This window comes from Mus musculus, chromosome 7, assembly GCF_000001635.26.
Source record: "Mus musculus strain C57BL/6J chromosome 7, GRCm38.p6 C57BL/6J".
NCBI lineage: Eukaryota > Metazoa > Chordata > Mammalia > Rodentia > Muridae > Mus > Mus musculus.
In genome coordinates, this window is record NC_000073.6 from 95,438,600 (window position 1) to 95,446,262 (window position 7,663).

Sequence of the window (7,663 nt, forward strand, 5' to 3'; positions counted from 1 at the left end):
GATTATGGGATAGTAGATTTGAATGTATTCTTTAAATTTGAGAATTTTAGATTAGTGGGTGTTAATAGTAAGTAGTGTTGAGAATGTCTACTGAATACATAGCATATAAAGCTACAAGAAGAACTTAATACAGTTTTATAGACCACCAATGCAACACCAATTAAAAAGGCATGATTTATTTTTTAAAAAATCTCTTCCTGGTAATTCTTAAGCAATGAACTTCACCAAGCAAATGTATTCTGTCTTGTTCCTCGTTAACTGTTTTCTTAAAATTCTCAAGCCTTCGTGATAAATGTTCATCTCTTCCCTATCTAGTATGTCTCCTATATACTCGTGTACTATATAAATCACAAAGCCCATTGTTTCCTAAGGCATCCTTTCTTTTCCTACTTTCTTTTCTGTCTCAAATGTCTGGCCACACCCACTAATCCTTATCTCTGTGCTTTCTTCCTCTGACCCTAACTCGGTCCTCTATGCTGGCTGGAAATGTGACTCTCATAACACATGCCACACTACATTGCTTTTGTATTTTCATCTTTACCATGAAATGTTCATCTCTTTAATGCTAGGTTCTGTGTCTAATTCATTTGAGCAAGAACCACACCCTCCATAAACTTGCATATGACTTGGATGAAGTCATCCCTGAGCCACCTCTCAATGTATTCTATTCTATAGAAAATCCAATGTTTTCAAATTAAAAATCTTCTAATTAAAACTTCTGAGTTTGCTCATAGCCTTACCATTTTTAAATAACATTTTCCTTTGGCAAATAGTTAGCTTTTCTGTATAATGGACATTAACTAAAAACTATAAAAATTAAAATAATAATAATAGCTAGCCCAAAGAGTGTCGGGAACAGAAAAAATACTCCAAAACCAATAATATTAGATGATATGATTGCCATATGTAATTGTCATTGTCATTTAAGAAAGAAATCCTACTCTATGAAGATTCTCTCTTAACACTGAATGCCAAATGTTACTTTAAATAATTTTTTTGAATTTGAGATTGTCCTCAGTATTCAATATGACAAATATGTGGGGGAAAAATACCAATTACTACTGATAGCTAACATGCACACAGTACATATTATGTGGTAAGAAATCCTCTAAGGGCCTCAGGTAAGTTTATTGATTCTCATTTACCCATTCAGGTAGTTACCATTATAGTTTCCTGTTCTATGGAATAGACCAAGGCTCACAGAGTTTACCTCATGATTTATATTCTGCTACGTAAGTGGAAGAGCTGGGATTCAAATACAAGTAGTCTAGGTTCAGTCCTTTTCCCCTTTCTCCTTTCTGTTATAGTGTAATGTTATAATATCATGAAAGTTTCTCACATAAACATATATTAGAATGATATATATATATATATATATATATATATATATATATATATAGAGAGAGAGAGAGAGAGAGAGATGTTAATAATATATTATCATATATAATTAATGTACATATAATATAATAATATGTTAAGATACATATTTCTTAATCCAGTGTTATTTAAACATAGCTATTTCAATACTTCAATCCTTCCAGATTCCCCTCCATACTCCACTAACATACTGAGTTGCCTCTGCTTTCAATTTCCCCACAGCTAGACCATGAAGTACAACTTACTCAACCATAAATGATGCTAGAACTTCACACTTCTGTGGTATTTTCCTGTGTGTTTTATAATTGGTGTTTATTTTATCGTTTGTTTTTCTTTTGGATGCAGGGTATCAGCATATAGTCCAGGTTATTCTGGGACCTTGAACTTAGAATCCTCTGGCCTCAGCCTCCTGAGTGCTCAAATTACAGGCTTATAATTTTCACATGCTGGGCATATATACATAGACACAATAGATCAGCATGCTCTCATGGTTTAAGGGTCCACTTCACTAGCAAGCAAAACTCTTAAAGAGTCTCAAGTCTGAAGTTCTGGAAAACTCTGAGCAGGGGTAACCTGGTACAATGTTTACATCTGCTAAGAACAGCAAAGGAGGTTATTGTGGTAGAAATAAAAACATGCAGAATAAACTGGTAAGTAATAGAAGGACAAAGTGGAACCAGGAGCCACCATGAACCCCTGTTGATTGTGAGGTGAACAGAGGCAGGTAGGGTATATGGTAGCACTGAGCCTGCTTTGCTGAATTATATATCATGTCTATTTAGAGGTAAGAAACAATTCCAAACATCCAATCTTCCCTTAATAACCTATTATAGATTTGTCTTCAGTGAACTCATATAGATTGTCACCTTAAATTTTAATATAGTAAGAACCTAGATGCCAGAGGAAAGAATAGCTAGGAAATGATTTGACTATCCCTTTCATTTGAATATAAGTCAGTTCTGACCAGAAAAGCCATGTAATTTAATCCATAATTTTCAAATTAAAGTAATATACCTTACAGATAATAATTGTTGAAACAAAGTGAGATTTCTTTTTCTTTATCTAGTTAAGATACTTAGTTTTCAAAGATGGTCTCCACCTACCCTACTTTAGGAACAGAATAATTGAATAATATGTCAAAACTCCCATGTAGAAATAATTTCCAGTCTTGCATGTAAAAAATATTAATTTATGGAAAATAATTTTTCACCACCATGAACAGAAACTATTTCATAAAGGACCCATTCATTCATGAATGAATGATTGAATGAACATAATTTCAGCTGCACAAACTCAGAGTGACATTATATGAGCCACCTTCTATTTCCATCACATGCTGCAGAACACAAGCTTTAACCAGTAGCATAGCAAAGTGAGTCTGAGCTTGTCCTTGAAGAATTACAAGCTCTCTCTGTAGCCAAGAATGGAAAATACTCCTGTAATCCCAGCATTTGGAAAGTGGCAGCTGAAGGATCGGCTCTCTAGTAAGATTAAGGCTAGCAGGAGCTACATGACAGGCTATGAACTTTCCCATCAGACCTCCGAGGAACACAGCATAGCTTACATAAATGTAAAACAAGTAAAAGAAATAATCTATAACTATCCATAAGAAAAGATTCAGGGACTGGGATTATAGGGTCAGATGCTAAAATACTTGAGTCTCAAGCATAAGAATGAGTTCAAGCTCTGAGAACTCACATTTTAAAAGCCAAGTATGGTGACGTGTAAAGGCAATTCCAGCACTGTAGAAATGGAAACAGGTAGATCCCTAGGAGGAGCCAACCTATAACTGGGCAACTCCATGCCTATCAAGGTGAATAATACAGGATGAAGTCAAGGTTATCTTCTGGCCTCTACAAACACAAGAATGTATGAGTACATGATGTCTGCATAAGTATATGCATTTGTACATGTAAGCGTACAAACACTCACACACACATATGCACACACACACAGGCAAGGGAGGGAGAACGTTCAAATAAAACACTATAAATAACAAATGTCTTAAAAGTTTTGTTTTTAAAGACAATTCCTAGATGGCTTTTCTAAACTAAAAGTAATTACAGGGCCATGACAAACATAATGCCATTGGTGCTGCTTCTTTGAGTCCAGGATTAGAGAAAAGGTTATCAGCCTGTGGAGATAACTGGAGAAACCTGTATATTGAGGAGTAAGATAGTGGAATTTCACTGCTATCTAATCCTTTAAAAGCAATCATGGTATTGTGATTTTACTAGCTTTCTTTTTTATTAGTCCTTTAAGAATTCTTTTTTATTTTATTTATTTACATTCCAGTCATTGCCCCTGCTCAGTTCCCCCACTCCTACAGTTCCTCATCCCATTCCTTCTCCCCCTTACCTCCCAGAGAGTGCTCAAAAATATGGAACTCATCATGAATTTGTATATCATCCTTGCCCAGGGGCCATGCTAATCTTCTCTATATTGTGCCAATTTTAGTATATGTGCTGCCGAAGCAAGCATGTTCTTCGAGAATTGTATGCATTGTATTAAGATCATGTTAACTTCCCACCCCCAACTCCTCCCAGATGCAACCTTACCTACCCAACTTCAAGGACTCTTCTTTTATGTCTGTTTTAAATCCAGAGTCCAGTTTGTTTAACCCAATTACTCATGCCAAGAGAAACTGCTACAGTCTGGCTACCTAACAAAGGTCATACCATTAAAAGAAAACCAACCCCCTTTTCCCACAGGTATCAAATGCCAGCTCCTCACCTAGTGGTGAGAGGGCACCTCAGCTTGATGCCCATCCCATCACACTCCACCTATGCGCCTATTTTGTCTGGCTTGAGCTTGCATGAGTGTTGTGCTTATTATAAAGAAATAAGGACTAAAGTGTTTAGCAGTAAAATTAGTCCACAGGTTAAAATATGCAATTGCACAAGAACACTCCCCTTCATAGCAGTCACAAAACTGGGACTCTTCAAGCTCCGACCAAAAAGCTGGGGCTCTCCTTTGCCAGTTTACCAAAAGGGCTTGTACAACCTGGATAAATTGCTTGCCAAATGTCTTTGTTTATTATGACAATTTTGAGCAAGATATAGCTATGTGAAAATAGTAGCTAGGAACAGATCTGCAGGGCAAGCTGCAACATTCCTCACCATTTCTAGTGATGAGATTATCTCATGAGCTTTTGAAGTCCCTTCTACATCTCTTCTCCACTTTCCAGAAAACACAGAATAGCTAGAGAGCTCTGCTCCTGCATCCTGTCTGGTCTTCCTAGAAACTAGCCCCAATTATTAGATAGTCTAGCAATGATCACTTCCTAAGGTTCATTAGTCCAAACTCACCTTTAAGAACTTAAAAAGAGAAGGCAGTCCTGTCCCTCAGGGTGTTTCATGAGTTGAAAATACGTAATAATAAAAAATATTTTTAAAAAAAGAGTCTGTGTCAGTGGCAAGAACAAATGGCAATTCTTAGGACAAAACAGAGGGCATCATAGTCCACCATTATCATTTGGTGAATTAATATCACCAGACCTGCAGGATTTCCTGCTCAGGAATGTGTCCTCCAAAAGACAAATCCAGAAGGTGGTTAATATGTAAAAAAGACAGTTGTGGACAAAGAAATTATTTTAGCTTTTTGAGCACAAGTTAGGTGTTTTGTTTTTCTTATTGCTATCTTTGTGGAGAAGTTTGGGAGCCTGCATGCTCATGTGCACTTGTCACAGCCAGTCTAACAGTAAAGGCAACAGCATCTTTCATCTTTAGGGAAAAACAGCTAATTTTCTGCTACCTCTTCAGAGTGACAGAAGGAATATTTTTCATAAACCCCCATCAGTAAGCACATCTACCTGCAAATCAATAGGCTATAGCTAGAAATGCAGAGGTAAATTCTTAGTAATTTGTCATTGATATATACTAAGGTCCAGTCATGGACAAGAAGTAATGAAGCCAAGAAAATGCTACATATATTCACTGGCACAACTTTATTGATATTACATAAAATTAGGTGAAGCAAATGTTATAAGAACATATGTATATTATTTATAATGACAATAACAGCAACAAATTAAAATCATATATGTTCTACAAATATTTAGTATCAATTAATATAAAGTGATAGACTATAGAAAAACTGCTGATTATTCATAAACCCAGAGTATGATTGACTCAATCCATGTGGTATTATTTCATACTCACAGGTGGCTTCCATTTGTCAGAAATTAATGGTGACAGAAAGTACTTTTACAGACCATGAGCTTCCAAAGATAGCTTTTATGTTACTTGCACAATTGGACACCCCACCTTGGCCCCGTTGAGCTTATTATAGCTCATTCAGACATCTGAAAATCCCTTGACAATTTTGCTTCATACCAAATGGAGCCAGTGCTTTCAAATGGATCTCATTAGAGTTCTTATAAAGCCACTACATGTTAGAAAGAGTTTCCATCCCAGATGGGTTCCCGCATTCGAACTTATCAAGCTTTATAGAGTACTATTCTTGATTAGCAATTTGTTCTCCTAAGAGCTTTAAAGACACACCTTCTATCTCTGCAATTTCGTCCCTTTCCCATTTTTCCTTTATCGGCACATTCAAATGTATTTTACTCTTATCTTGGATCTGTCACTCAGCATATGTCAACTTCAAGAGTGCTGGACTGTAGCTGTGACTGTCAGTAATGTTTCAGGAGGTAAAAAAAAAAGAAAGAAAAAGAAAAAGAAAAGAAAAGAAAAGAAAAGAAAAGAAAAGAAAAGAAAAGAAAAGAAAAGAAAAGAAAGGGAGAGAGAGAGAGAGAGAGAGGTGTCAGAATGCATACATCACATCTCAACAAGCTCCCTGCCTTGATAAATAGCATTCTCATATGTTCTTCTAAATTATTTCCATCAGACAACCAAATGCCAGTCTATGCTTTTGTATGGGGAAAGCAAAGAAACCGTCTTTGACTATATGTTATCAAATACCATGTCCAATCTAACCATATCATCATTTCCCTTTCATGCTCTAAAGCTTTTATTTAAGGCTCTTTGCTTTTTGATCTCCTCCTCCCTATAGCTCACATCTTCTGCACCATGTGTGTTCTGACATAGCTTTCTTACTAACTCTCCTTTTTCTCTGGCTTACCCACCACCCCCCACCCTCAATATTTCACCCTAGAAAACCTTGATCACTGTTTTTGCTGTGTACTTTTTTTTTTTGAAGCTTCTGATCATGTCTTTGGTTCTTAAAGTCAAAATTATTCTTCCAGTGGCAGAACTGCAATTTATCAACATCACCAGAGTCTGGCTTATAGAGTGGTCTACTGGTCCTTATCTGCTGAAAGCTCAACTAGATAGGTAGATAGGCTGATGAATGGGTGATACACAAATGCAGCTCAGTGTTCCTTCACAATAAAAAGAAATGCGACAATAGGTGATGGATGCTGTCACTTGTAAATGAGCCTTGATAGAACTGCCTGATACACACTCGAATGACATGCCATTATACTGAATACTTCAGCTAGCTGTAACACAGTGGAAAGCGTTTTTTATATCTGAACATATGAAAACACATAAAGAGTAGTGTATAAGCACAGGGCAGAGGATGAAAAGGGGTTCCTGTGTAGGGGAATTTTCTCTGTAGGAGTTCATAGGGCTGGTGGTCACTCTGAGTAAAGAGTAAGATGACCAGTGGTTATGGCATGTGAAGGCCAAGGATGCAACACTCCTCCACCCCTGGGCATGGATAGATGCTAAGCACTGAGGAGAAATTAAACTTGAAATAATAGTAATGATGATGATGATGATGATAATAATTCTAAATTAATATTGGCTTAGTGAAAACTTGTACTTTATAAAAATTTTTATTTTTAAAAGTTTCTGACCTTTTTATAACAGGAGACATGGAAGCTAAAGGTAACCAGAGCAAAATAGAATCAAATCAGGAAATTTGCAATACTGTTTATATTTCTTTAGTAGGAAAGGAATTTCACTTTTTCTCACATACAATAATATCAGCTCTTCTAAAACTTCAAACAAGGTGACAGAAAATAGCATTTTTCTCAGACACCAATTTTAAAGGAAAATTTGAGAGCCATGTTGAATAACATCATACTTGATCCATTAATTGATAGTTTTGCTACCACTTACTGTAGCAGATTTGACGTTGGAATGATCTCTGTAGAAGTTCTGACTATCCTACAAACTACCTGTGTAAATAAGCCTGAGTTTCATAGGAGGATTAAATGATTAAATGATCAAATGATTATTGTAGGCCAGGTATATTGCCTATGTTATATTAACTCACTGGTCTTCCCAGACCCATGATGAGACATTTTTCTGTATTGCAG

General features: G+C 36.2%; 1 non-coding gene across 1 annotated transcript; it reads right to left on the reverse strand.

Moving 5' to 3' along the window:
• Positions 1 to 3,751: 3,751 nt before the first annotated feature.
• On the reverse strand, positions 3,752 to 3,858 carry Gm25684. The gene has a single exon (XR_003947208.1). It is a non-coding gene; the product is annotated as a U6 spliceosomal RNA (small nuclear RNA).
• Positions 3,859 to 7,663: the final 3,805 nt, after the last annotated feature.